The 14,573-nt window shown below is 38.1% G+C and overlaps 1 protein-coding gene across 1 annotated transcript in view; it reads right to left on the bottom strand.

Annotated features, from left to right (window-relative positions):
• Window positions 1-14,573, bottom strand: part of MAMLD1 (mastermind like domain containing 1) — a 246,200-nt gene that overhangs the window by 168,637 nt on the left and 62,990 nt on the right. Inside the window, exon 3 of the mRNA XM_059859613.1 lies at window positions 7,285-7,412. The gene's annotated coding sequence lies outside the window, so the exon portion shown is untranslated. The remainder of the gene's footprint in view (window positions 1-7,284; window positions 7,413-14,573) is intronic.

Below are 14,573 nucleotides of genomic sequence, written 5' to 3'. Positions count from 1 at the left end.
TGATAGTTATTTTTCTTTTTCTCATTCATACTCTGACTTATGTATGATTTATATGTTTCTGCTGGGAAGGTTTCATATGCAAGTAAGCTTTCCCTTGTGAGAGTTTGTACATTACCATTTGGAGGTATCTTTTTACTTTTACTATAGTAATATTTCCTACATTGATTTTAAACGTCATCATTACTGGAAATTGTCTAGGTAATAATTTTAAAGATGTTAAAGAGCTGCTGATATTTCATGCAAAAGCCTGACAAACATTCCATTAAAAATTGTGCGGGTGATAATTCATCCAAAGGCACACTTTTCTAATCCCCTTCTTTTATTACAGACTTTGCCACCTGAAGTTACACAATTTCTAAATACATGATTGGCCCCAGCTCCTCTTGTTTGTATTTTCCCCAGAGGAAAATGCTGAGTAAGACAGAGATAAAAAAAAGAATCTTTTAACACAACTAGTTATTCATCGTGTTCAACCCAAGATAAAGAGGGTTGGGTTGCAACAGTCTTTGAAGCTTTCTTTTTATCAGAATCCTGTAAAAACCTCATATTGAGACTTCCCACAAATGGAAAAGAAATAGCAATTTTATTGGTACCAATGCAAGATCATCAGCCCCAGCTCATGTTATGCAATGAGCAAAAATGAGATGGCAACAATGAGGAGCATAATTTTCACTCCACTGAAGACCTTTTTTTCAGACATTTTCTACTCAGTTACCCTTATTATTTATTTTCAGTCACTATTCACACACTGGACACAAAGCATTCAACTTTTTATCTCTATATATTTTTACCTAGCTATTACTTTCATAGGTATAACAAATTAGCTGCATTTTCCTTCAGTTCTTTCACTAGCATGTTGAATTTAAACAGACAGTATTCAGATTACATGGATTAATTAGATGTTTTATTAAAAAAAACCCAGGAAAATGAGTTGCAGAGTATAATATAAAACACAGCAGGCTTTGACTTTCTGCCTGGAAGCTGTTTAAAAAAATAATAATAATTAAGAAGGAAATGAAGAGTACACTGTATTCTGTGCATAAATAAGAGATATTAAAGGCAAATATTTGCTTTTAGATTATGATGAACTCAGATTTACACCCAAAAAATAGACTTGAGATGTTAATTTAGCTAAATATGAGCTCTAATCAGTCATTCCTCCTGCATCATCTTCCATGGCTATGCATAATTATAGTAGAGGTGCTCATACTGTAACACAACCTTTCACTGTAAGCTACAGCCTGAGGATGTTTTCTCCCCTTATCCTTGAATCCCCTTTGCACAGCCCTAAGCCCCATCACACATTTAGAAGGAACAGTTCAAAAACTAGATGGAGTATAATAAATTAATCTGGACTTAGTGGGTGGATAAAAGGTCCAGCAGGGGTTTGTTACAGACCCTGGGGACAAGCAGAGAGAGGAAAATGGAATACTGCACAATGACATTAGTAAGGCAAACAGAGATAATACTCTGTGTGCATGTGTCTGTGTGTGTCTGCAGAGTGCTGGGGGAAGGGTGGCATCAGTATTCTCAGCCTTGAGTCATCTTAATGTAATAAGGATTGAATACTGCCAGCCTGCTTCCAGAGAGCCAAGGAAGGAGTGTTCCTACATCCCTCCTTCAATTATCACACACCACCAAAGCACAGACACGAGAACTCTACAGCAAGAAGCAAACAGTGTTAGCAAGGCTCCATTCTGAACACTCCTGGGAATTGGAAACCTTTGTTCTCCAACCAGATCTACCCAGAGAGGGGAGGTGTGCACAGCTTGCATCAACTCATTATGGTACAACTTCATAATAGGAGATGCAAGAAGGAATTCTTGTGCTTTTGAATAACAGGTAAACACAAGTGTTAGATCCCATAAACCAGGTTTGTCCTGATGTATACTCTTACATGTAGTACTAGTGCCATATCAGTGTTTGGCCGGCCCTACCACCTTTCCAAGGAAAGATTAAACAATAAAAATGCTTCTGTCCTACACATAAATTGTTAAATGGGCTCTCCTTTCCACACAGACTTGGACTTCCTACATGCTATGAACCATCTTCAGGAAGAACATCAAGGTAAAAGTGTATAATTTCTTAAAGGAAACATTTCAGAATGCAGGGAAGCACACAGCAAAACAAAGTGCAAGGAAAGAGGGGGTTCAAATGGATTGAGAATTGCATTGTCAGAAGCCTACAAACCAATGGGTTTGGAAAAGTAATTTCTGATAATCCATTTCAAATTTCTACCTAAAATACAAAAGGTATGAATGAAATATTCCTGTCTTGAATATATATATTCATCACAATTCAATGTGCACTTTGAAACTGAAATGAAAAAAAAACTAATGTAATTGTAAAACATGCCTAAATAGCAGCTGTTCTTCATTCCCTTTATTCACATCTACTGTAAGCAAGGGCTTGCCATAGCTCAGGCAACTTGGGTCATTACACATTATATCAAAGACTATAGATGCCAGTGCTTCCCATTTTACTTTTCCAGCAAAATTCTGGATGACGTTTTTAGCCAAACACAAGGAGAGGGAGAGATATATTGCACCTTCTACTCCACTGGGATCTGAGAAAACAAGTTGAAGTGCCTTCTACCACTGCTTGCATTGACCAGATCCCCTTCTCAGCTCTCCTAGAGCTGTTGAGGAAAAGCAGGGACTTGAAGGAGGTCCTCCTGGACATCACTCATACTCTCCCCATGTCCACTCTTTTCTAGAACAACTCTCCCAACACAGCAGACCTATGCTTCTTGAAGAGGAGCTTCCAATTTTGAGCCTAGCTTTAGTTTAAAAACATCATTTTTCTTGTACATTCTCTCAAAAACTGCATCTGCAATGGAATCTTTAGAGTACAAGAATTATGTATGGTTACTGGCTTAATCTCTGCTGGATTCCCAATGGTCTATTTTTATCTCATGATCTCAGAACAATTTGGGATGTTGCACAACAACCAACAGTTCTGATGCAAAGAAATGGTAGCAATGCAGTTTTTCAAGTTAAAAATCTGGATATGATGCTGGATTGGCAACATCTGACTGGCTGAAGATTGTGAAAGAAACAGCTGAAGTAGAGTAAAGGATGTTACCCAGAAGAGCTAGAAGTTAAAATAAGCCCAAGGTTATCAGGTCTTCAGCAACATCTTACATATAATAAAAAATACAAAGCTATGTAATTAACTGGACAGTGGAGAACATTTCCAGAACATGCAGAGAGAGTTCATTTTGAAGTCATAGCAACTTTCTTCATCTGCTGGGGCTGCATCTGTCAGTTGCCAGAATGTACTCAATGCTAAGCATCTCTATTCCTGCATAACTCTTACAAAACACAAAAAGAACACAAACAATGTTCTTCCTTTAATCTGTTTGTAAGTATGTTTTAGATAAAGCTATTCTGATAGTTTAAGACTATTTGTTCAGATTGCACAAGCTATTCAGTGCCAGAGTTATTTAAATCCTGGGAAGAGGTACTACAATAGATAGAAATGCTGTATGAATAGAACATAAATGATGATAATGGAAGGGCTGATTCAATAAACAGAAACTTTAAGCTGAAAACATGAATGAGAAGGCACTGGATCTCCAGCTCCACTGATGTGGAATGTGGGGGTCACAAAAAAATGAGGGCAAATGCTCCATGTTGCCCTGCCTAGATTTATCCCATGCCCTGAAAACTGGATGCTGTTGGATAAGCTACTGGAGCTGCCACCTTGCAGATGATACTTGATACTGACAATCTAATCATCTGCAGCACTTTTTGTAAAGAATAAGGAATTAGCTGTAGTGAACTGGCCTCATTTCAGCCTGCATAATTACACCCTGCACACCTATGATTCCTTTGCCTTTTCTTAGGGGAAAAAAAGATGTTCTTCCCTTGCTGTAAGCCTTTTGCCTAGGAAATCTCAGCTATAGCTGCAATCATCTTGTGCTTAAGTTGACAGCAAACTGTTAAATTTGCAACGTACTTTGAGATCATTTATTCTAAAATCTTAAGATTATTATTGCAGACATCTCAAAGGACAACATATTCCACCCTGCATGTTCCAATAATGAGGCATGAAAGAGTAAACTGAGAATTTGGTTTCTGATTCCTCCCCATTTTTTGCCCTGCCCATTTATATGCTTTGAAAACTGAAGTCATAACACTGTCAGAAATTTTTTTTTTTAGTGGTTTAATAAACATGACATGCTTGCACTTGCTTTGCATTTCAATAGCAATGCAGTGGCAATAAGACACTTCCACAAATATAATGCATGCAATTACATAGGGTTTTAAGGGCTAACTTTTTATCAGGCATATATATACACACATATTTTTAAATTCTTTTGTTTAAAACCTAAAAATCCTCTCTCATTTTTCACTTTCTCATTATGGGTACCTGACTGCCTTTCAGGTGGAATTTGAAGGGCACACACCACTTAGAGTTGTTTTTTGTGACTGTATCACTATAGTTAGCTTCAGTGGAAACTCTTCAACCAGAAGAGTACCTATGGAAGTGGTCACTGTTGATCTGACAGTTTAATTTAATCTTTCTTTTTCTTCCTTGAGGACAGTTCAACACAAGGAATCTGCTCCCTAATCTGCATATATATATACAGTCTGCTTGATTGTATTTGTATTTTTCCTCTCCTGCCTTCTCTTAACTTCAGTGCCCTCCTACATTTCAGTATACACAGCAAAATGTACCTTGACTGTGTCCAGGGCATGCTGCTGCCCTGGTGTGCTGTGTTTCAGTGTGGTGTGTCTGGTGCTTCTGACCAGCAGACAGCTGTGACAGAACACCGAGGAGTGACCACAAGAGCATCAGTGCTAAGAGCAACCACGGCCAAGCATTGCTAACACAAGAAGTTTGGATCAGGATTTTAAACTCCCAAAGTATTATAACGGCCTGTCCAGGGTTTTGGTCTGACCCATTTTAAATATCATGTGTCTATTATGCCAGTAGACCTTCATTAACCTGCCCTGAAGTTCTTAAAAATTAAATTAAATCTCACAAGAAAAGATTCAAGTTGTAAAGTGTTATGCTTCTGATTTTGGGCCATCACCCCTCTCTCTCTCTTACCAGGCTCAGGGTGCCAATTCACGCATTTTTATTCAGAGGTAAATTGGATGACCAGGAATGAAATTAATTCCAGAGTCTGGCTCAAAGTGCATTAAAATAAACAAGAAGACTCATATTAACTTTAGTAGAATACCTACAACATTTAGCAGGGCACTATGGTTCACATAAGCCAAAATATGCACATAGTTTTAAAGGAAAAGCTTTAATATTCCATCCTATACTGACAATATTTAACCTATGTTTATGCTAAGCAGCATTACTTTCTTTTATGTTTCAGATATTAACATTCATAAATTTACAGAATAACATTGTATTTTACTTTTGTATTAGGTTCAGCTAGACTGTTATCTTGACAAACATTTTCAAAGGTTTTTTACTTACTAACTCAAGGGACTACAATCAGAATTTTTCTGCTACATACCTTCACTGGTCTAGGGATTATAGGCTTGAGCAACTTACATTGTATAATAAGCTGCCAAATGAGATGAGGTAAAACAGTAACTCCACAAAAGGATCTAATTCAGTGTACTTACTGTGTGCTAGCATTAGTCAGTGATTAGGTTATTAAATCCTCTCTAATTATTATTTGAAGCTTTTCATAAATAGCTTTTTGCAAAATGGATATTATCTAAAAATTTAATTTATTGGATGTTTACAGGCTTTAAAAAAGTGATTTTATGATATAAAGCCAGAATAGCTTCCTTTTTAAATAAACCAAATTGGTGCTGTAATTGAGATGAGCAAGCTATTTTTTTCACACAATAATCTGATATGGAACTTTCTTCTCTCAAGAGACTTGCTTGATCTGCTCTTTATAGACATTCAGTCTCTGTAAATATGCTTTTGGTTTCTTTATCAGTAATAGTATTAGACCTGAATGCTTCAGTATACAGTATAATGGGATATTAAAGGGCTTTCTGTATATGTTTTAGACAAGCTAGTCTAATAGAAAGCTAGTCTAATAGATAGAAAATCACATTGCTTTCTTTCCCTTTCTTTTTCCTCTGTCATTGTTTGCCTTTTCTTCCTGCTTGTACTTTGCTACTGAACCATCTGACTATCTGTGTTGCCATGGGAAGGACTGCAATGCCATAAATTCAGAGAAGATAAGTTCCTGTGCTCGTTTTTTTTCCATTTTATTCTTAAACAATCATTAGCACAGGTTAGCTGCTTTCATAAGGGTGTTCTGGCACTAGAGGAGGATTGTAAAATATTCATTTCTGGAAAAGATACAGCAAAAACATTCTACTTGTTTCATAGAACGAAACCAACCTACACAGGCAAAAATCCATGCTTCCCAACTTGTAGATACCTGACTACTGAGAGCTGAGCCAAATTATGGGCAGTCATCCATCTAGTCTTAAGGCAGCTAATGTGAATTTCAAAAATGCTACAAAATTGAGTTAAAAACACTGAAAAGTTGAATTAAAAAAAAAAAAAGTGCTGGATGCCTCAGAGGATTTGTGACGCAGTTCAGAGGTTTTCATTTTCAAATCACTGGTCAAACACCCCAAAGGCTGAAATTTGCCACCCTCTAAAATCTCTGAAGTGTGGCCCAGCCAGAGGGAGCCTAGTGGCCCCAGCTCACTTGCCAGTGCCAGCTCTTCCCACTAGACAGAAGAGCTCCCTTATACAAGCAGGCTCCCACTCAGTGGGCTTGAAAGGCACAGGCCAGAACACCTTCCAAAAGCAGGACCTCCAAGCTCCACTGTAAATAACAGACCTGGGTTTGTTCAACAGAGAACTCCTTGAGCCACAAACGAAATGTCTTTGGACAATGGGGTCCTCAAGTCAAATCTACTGAAGTAAAAGGGAATGTACCACCTGGGCATGGCAGAATCACACACTGTAATGGGTTCAAAGTTCCTCAGGCAAAGCCAGACTGAGTGCCTTTACATGTCACAGTAGGGTCCTATGTGCTGAACACTGCAAGGGCCAGTCAGCATCACCAAGCCATATCCCCATATTTCCTGCTTTTCCCATCCCAGATCAAGACTGGGGGCTCACACTTATTCCCTCAGGATAAGTTCCAAAGCTCCAAACAGGCAAATTGAATACCCTCACTGGTACTTGGCAACAAACAGAACCTGGCCCTACTTCTGTCACTGTACTAATCAGTAGTGCTGACATGAGGAAGAGCTCATTTTGACCAGCAAACATCAGAAATGTGATTCAGAAAATACAGGGAAAGATGTGCAAGGCTCAGGAAGCTGAGCACAGACTCACCATCCTGTCTGCAGCCACATGCTAATCTCACGTTTGGCTGATGACTGTGTGCTGAGCTGCTCTGTTCAATATTTTGCACGTTGATTGGCTTGTTATTCACTTCTGCCTCTGCTGGAAGCCAGACTAACCTGTGGGGGAAGTGTGGAAAACAATTACAGTATATTGAAATGGTCATACAAGTGCAGTACACTGCAACACTTTACATAATTTATTAGGTGTTACTACACGCACTGGCACTCACATGACAGAGATATTAACAAGACCAACAAATAGGACAACATCTGCATTCCTGTAAGAACATTTGAGATGAAAATTTAACATTAAACCAAAGCTGTACTTACTGCAGCACAAGCACTGCAATCAACTGGTCTGCCTTGACTTGTGATGTATTATGTTAACATGGTACGGTTGCCAGAATAAAACAGAAATGTTCATTACAGCAGCAATTAATTGCTTGCTATTTTTGAAAATTAACAGTTAATATAGTTTTCCAAACCAATTCAGTGCTACTCTGAATTTTCATGCATCACTTCTTTATTTTTGTCCCTATTGTGCACACAAGGTCAATTAACTGGTAAATATAATTATTTTACAAACATAGCAAGCAGTAGCTATTATAAATAACAACTTATTTGCATATTTCCTTGTTTCTGAAGAGAACAGCGATGTTACAGGTCTGAGAATCTTTGCAACTCTGATATAGTGAGATACTGGTTTTAAGTAAATCTTCTGTTTCAGTAGGTATTCTAGTAAACATGCCATTTCTTAGATTAAAATCAGCAAGTAGAAGCTGGGTTTCAGATTTCAGAACTTGTCTCATTTGCATCTTCAAAATGGAATGGAACTGAAAGCTTTCAATCTTTATTGTTCAATGACACAATTCTGTTGCTCTTTGTAAATGAAACGGAAAAGAGATGTATGAGAATATATCCCACATTTCAGGGTAAATGAGTTTTTCAAATTGTAAATGAATATCATTGTTTGTAGTCACCTTCACAGCATTTCTGAAGTTGAAGCTGTGAGCTGAATTCTGACTGAATTTTATGAAAGATTTGGGGAAACATGACTCACAAGATTTTAATACTGGCAGACAAAGACCCCTTTCTGACTCTATTTTTGATTTCCAGAGTCTCTTTAAATAAAGAAGACATTCAAGACTGAGGGACAATGGAGAACAGCTGCAAGGATGATTTCTTTTAAAAGGAGAAATCAAAGGGCAGCACTCCTCATGTGCACTATACATGGCAATCTCTTTGGCTGAATATCCAAGGACTGGCTGGCACTCACATGCTGTGCTGAAGCTGTGTGGCTAGAGAGGTTTTCCTAGACATATTTCTCGATGACAACTGCATGCTGTTGGATTTGTTTCAGTGGCTGTGAATCTGTGAGCCATGCATATTGTGTTCCATTTGCCACTTCACGAGAAAAAAATATTTAGGGAGCTTATGGCAAGCAGGACACCTCATTTCTGCTGATTGGGGTAGATAGGGTGATTTGTAGATGCACGCATGCTGAGCTTCAGGCACTTTGAAAAAACTGCATTGGGCAAATTTGAGATTTATGCCCCAGCCCCAATGCAATTCATGTGTTGGGGTGCTCCTACTGAGACCCACCAATGGGAGCTGACAGCTGCACACAGTGCACTGGAAACATTTTGGAGCTTGCTGTAAAGAAAATAGAGCAGTCGTCGCCTAGCAGGGAGAAAAATCGATGAGTCGGCACTTGGCAGTGGTGACCAGCAGGAGGATGCTTCTGATGAATGCTGAGTCATTGATTTCCCTCCCTGATCAGCAGCAGCTGCTCCATTCACACTGCAGAGCCTTCTCGCTGCGACCACACGTGTCAGCAGCCTTTATTGTCATTAAAGCAAGAGGTATCAGCTGACAAGACACCCAATTTATGTATTTTTGGTTTCAATAGCACTACCTTACAATTTCTAAGTTGCTTCTCAGCTAGGGCACCTAAAAAGACATTGATATCAAGGCAGGAGATCCAATAGCACAGGCAGCTCACAGGTACAGGCAGTATTTGCACGACAGATGTGTGAATGTCACCCAAGTCTTTGGTTCTTTTCTCACCAGGAGGCATAAATTTCATAAACTCAGAGCACAGTCAAGCAAAGAGGTTAAGACATCATCTGAAGAGACAGGCTGCAAGTCAGCACAAAGCTTACATGTTTAAAAGCAGACTTATGTGTAAATATGGAGATGGACTGAGCTCTGCTCATGTGCTATGCCTACAGTGTGTGTGGTATAACATGATACAGCTGAAGACCAACGCATAATTTAGTTGGCAACTTTATGACAGTAAAAAAGCAACAGGTAAAACAGGTGAGACTACAGTGAATGACTACAATGAAAGTGTAGTCAGAGCAGGTTATTACAAATCTCAGCATTTGATGAGGATGTATATATTTCTTAACATGTTCCATCATTTGCTATATTGTTTACATTGCCATAATTATTACTTAAGAAGTTAATGTGTTTGTATATCTGTTTGAATTGATCTCTAAGGAAGCAGTTTACATAAGGAGAAAAAAGAAGAGAAGGGGCTGTCATGAGATAAATGCTGTTTCTCAGGATTAAAATTGACTGAAATACACTATTTATAGTCAGGCACTTCACTGCTAGTAGGAAAGCCGAGCCTCTACATTTCAGGTTCCATTCCCTGCAGAATATGCATGACTTTGCCTCAAAAACACTCACAGAAAAAGTCATAGGTCAGGCTTCTGTGCTTGAACTGGTATTTTAGCAAAAGCTCACGTGGCCAGCCACAAACCCATTCTCCCTTAACTCTACGGGTGCTTGTCCTCTGAGAAAGAGCCTCTTCACCACAGTGACAAGCCTAGATTCAGGAGAGCCCATCACTGGCAAACTGTATTTTCCTAGTTAATTCAGCTGCAGATTGAAAATTGATCTTTTATAGTTTGCTCCCTGCTTTATAAGGCACAAGTCTACTTAATTTCTTTTGCTTTTTCAAGCGAGCCTGACCTGGTTTCAGTGAGTCCTTGCTAGAGCTGCATTGAACTCAGTGGTTTTAGTTTAGATAGATTTTTGGAAAGTGTACATCTGTTACAACATCCAATCAGGTTGGAGTGTTTTTTGAGTTTATGAACTCTAAAATTTAAGATAAGCATCACTGCCAGCACCTTTCCTTTGCCTTATCTCCCTGCCATTTCTGAAAGCCTGCCTTCACTCTGCTGTGCCTGGGGCAGCTGAGCAGGCTCCTCCTCATACCAGTGGTTGCATTAGCAGAGAAGCTTTCAAGGATAACTGCTGCTCCTCGGGGAGCCCCAGAATAGGAGCAGGCAAGAGTGCTCTCATTCTTTTATTCCTTCACACATCTGGGGCCTGAAGTGTCTTAGGCTGTGCTAAAAATCTGCTAACTTAAGAAACAAGTCTTTGAAATCAGATTGTCAGCTATATTGCAGGTAATGAGCTGTGCAACTTCTGAAATCATACACGTATCACTTTCTTTAAAATTGTTGACCAAGGGTATGAAAAACACAAAACAGAAATAGCAAATGAATTCAAAAGTATAATGTGACCCTGTCTCATGTCTGAATTTCTTTGGTATGATCCACATGGACAGAAATGACTTTCACATTAGCAGTTGCCACTGACACAAGTAGCAGTGCTCTTATGCATTTAGTGTGCCAGTGATTTTAGTAAAATACTAACTTTGCAATATGAAGGCCAGGTTCTGGTACCGACTAATGACCAGGTGACAAGGAATAGAAGAGGAATCAAATGAAAAATAAAGAACATGACAGATACTAAATAATTTAATTATTGACTGAAAATTAAAGAACACTCTATTCAGGGCAGAATTCAGAGAGAATAGAATACTTGGTGTGTAAAATGTTTTTAACTCCTATATCCCAGAAAGGGATATGCTACCCATAAATAATGAATTTCCAATACATATTATGCATATTGGGACACACAGTACAAGTTTTCAGTAACAAGAAGTTTCATTAAACAAATGTTCCAATGAACAAGATTCTTCAATGTTTAGATCATATCTGACTAATAAAATTAAAGATTTAGACATAATTAATATAGATCCAGACATTTACCTAATTAAAATGAACAGGGTAGAAAGAATTGATTATACATTTCCTTATGAATAAAAATAAACATACAAATTAGTGTTCTTCTAAAGATAATGTATAACTCTAATACTTTGATGATATAAATCTCACATTATTTTTAATGTAAGATTGCTACTGATCAGAAAAAATGTATGTTATTACAGTTAGTCAGATTGTCTAAATCAGCATATGGTAAATTGTCATTGTTCCATCAACTCATATCTGAGAATCTGCTCATTATCTTCAACCAATGAGGAACACAGAATCAACATTTGTAAAGAGGAACAGTTCCTTAGAGACACTATCAAAAACAAACTTTCAGATGAAAAAGGAAAATCAAAGATAACACTGCAAAGGCTGTCACCATAACCAGTACTCAAAAGCTTTAGCATAGTAAAAGAAGAAAATGTATCTGAAAATAAATTCAAAAAATTTCACATCATCATTCCCATAATGATGTGAAATTCTGAGAAGGGGTTTAAAATTTTTCTTGAGCTCTGTAAATCAGATAAGATCCTTGAAAATAGACTTGGTCTAGATGGGGTAACATTTGGAGTCATTATATTGTGTATATCCCTTTCTGTTACATTCCTGAAAATAAAATCAGAGTATTCAAGAACAGCCCCAAATAGGCTGCCTTTTGGACGCAGAAGACATTCTTAAAATATATTCCAAAAACTCTCAAATGTTCAGAGAAACAGCTGTTCAATCTTATGTCATATCACTACACCATTTTTGTTGCAAAAGATAGAGACCTTGCATAATCAACATATTTTCCTGGCATGGTCTCCTATCACTCCTGTTCTCACTCTCTAACGTAGCTGCTGCATTAGCAGCACTTCTGTTTGACCACATATGCTGAAGATTATTTTCTAGAATAGACTTTCACAGTCAAAGCTTCATGAATACTGCTGGTCAGAGCTGTCAGGACCCTTTTTCACAGAAGACATAATTTTAATTTAAAGACATCTGGTCAATATTTCTTAAAGCTTGTAGATTGGTTTGATGATGTGGGACTAGAAACTCCACTGATAAACTGATATAATTGTAATATGCTCTGCAGAGATATGCTGAATTAACATCAGTACAAAATATGTCCCAAAAAAACTACAATATAGGAAGACATCAGGCAGGTATGCATCTTTTAGAAACTGATTTAAAAGTAAAATCTTCACTTTCCCTAGATGCAACTTGGGAATATTCTAGGCCTTAAGCAAAGCTATTTGAAGGTAACGTCCTAGTGCAGATAAGAACTGAATTTGGCTCAGTATTTTCACTGGATGTGCTCCACCCTGTAGAAACACCTCTTCCAGATCACTTTGACAAAAATGTAGGACAGAGAGCAGACAGTACAAGTTCATTTTTGCTCACTTTTTAAAGCCTTCCTTGCAAGCATCTTTTCTCTCTCTCTGTGTATGTGCATGTGTCTACCCCTCCTCTTTCATTTCTTTTCTCTGTAGGGCATCGAAAGTGCTTTTCAGGTGGGAGGGCAGCAGTGTAAAATTGACTGCCATTCTAGTCAATTTGCTTCAGCAGCCATTCCATGTGTAAAGCACTTTATACAGAAGGAAGCTTTTTAGACATGAAGACCAAGAAATCTATTCTTTTACAGCCACGAAGTCCCTGTGAAATCAGAGGTTTCAAGAACTCATGCGAGGATAGAATTTGGCACGAAACCCACTGGAAAAAAAAAAGCCCATTAAGATCTTGCAATCTGCTTCCCCTTGTTTTTCTTATTAGCAGAAGAAAAATAATTTGTTCTAGAGAAGAATGTCTTTACCCAGGAACTTCAAGCAGGCTGTATACAGTACCACTGGAGCACTTTCCACTGACTTCTACTGTCTGAACCCAAATTTTAGTTTTATTTTAAAGTCAAATAGAGCCTAGAGAAATACAATTATCTGTCTACATCCAGCTTGTGTGTCTCATGCTTGGCTGAGTTGGTATCATCTAGTGATAAGTACCATCCATTTCAGTTCTTCTGGTGTTTACTGTATTTCTATGACCTTTCATAACTTTTACTTAACTCAGTATTTAAGCTGTAAAGGCTGTAACCACCTTTAACCACTTTCACTTAATATGTTGAGGCCTGGTTTTGAGGACAAACACAATTGTTCTTGTTGCTGTTGATCTGGAAGGAAGGTCATTTTCACTGAAAACATGTGTTTGCTATTTGACATAGAAAAACCCAGCAGCCTTTCACCTGGCCAGGACAACATCAGACCAGTCAGATATTTAGTGTAACAAAAAAGTCTTTTAAAGACAAACAGTCTCACTGACTCTTTCTCACAAATGCTTCAAGGCCATCATTTAAGAAAAATCCAAAACAACAACTACTTGCCAAGTCCATCATGTAATCCCAATTATGGAAAGTCTGCTACTAGCAACCCAGAAAGTTGGCCAAAGAAAGAGTGGGCCAACCTGCATCTCAAAAATATGGATCTGGCCTCAGGAGGCTCTTGGAGAGTGATTTAAACGAGTCAGGGCCAGCCCAGGGCAAGCAGAGAAACAAGTCTCCTGGAGAGGTTCCTAAAGCCTCTCGTTACAGGGCAGAGAATGCTACACAGGAAGGAACTTCAAGAAGAAATGTTGAGGCTACCCCCAAGACATCCTGAACTATATCCTTCTCATTCCAGACAGGCACTTTTTCTAACCTCAGCTTAATGAAAAAAGGTAATGGTTCTACAGTAATTTGTGTTTATTGTCAAAAAAAGCTTTTGCCTAAAGCCTAGCAAAACATTTTGTTTTGTGCTTGAATCACTCACTCTGTCCTGTCCACAAGGTTATTCCCTTTGGCTTTGCACCAGCTTTCTTCCTTATTTGAAGGCTGCTAATCATGTTTCTACTCAGTGTTTTCACCTCTAGTCTAAACAACCCTCTTTTCTCATAGGTTCTTTATTTCTCTGTTCTGGTGCACATAAGACTTAAACCTTAGCTTAGAACTTTTCACAGCTGTAAAAGAGAAGAAATACTTCATTCATTTGGCAGACTGTTTTTAGAACTCAAAATTTCTCCGCTCTACTTTTTTTACACCAGTATGGCATTCCCCATTCAAGTTCAAACTGTAGACAGCTAAAACCCTTAATTCCTTTCCTTTATGACTGTCAATTGGTTGGTTGTTTCTCACTGAGCTGATTCTATGAATGACTCTTCTTGTCTAAGTACAGAAACTGGACTTATTTTTAATTCCATCCTG

Source organism: Haemorhous mexicanus, chromosome 14 (assembly GCF_027477595.1).
Source record: "Haemorhous mexicanus isolate bHaeMex1 chromosome 14, bHaeMex1.pri, whole genome shotgun sequence".
In the NCBI taxonomy this organism is placed as follows: Eukaryota; Metazoa; Chordata; class Aves; order Passeriformes; family Fringillidae; genus Haemorhous; species Haemorhous mexicanus.
This window is presented reverse-complemented; position numbering and strand designations above follow the sequence as displayed.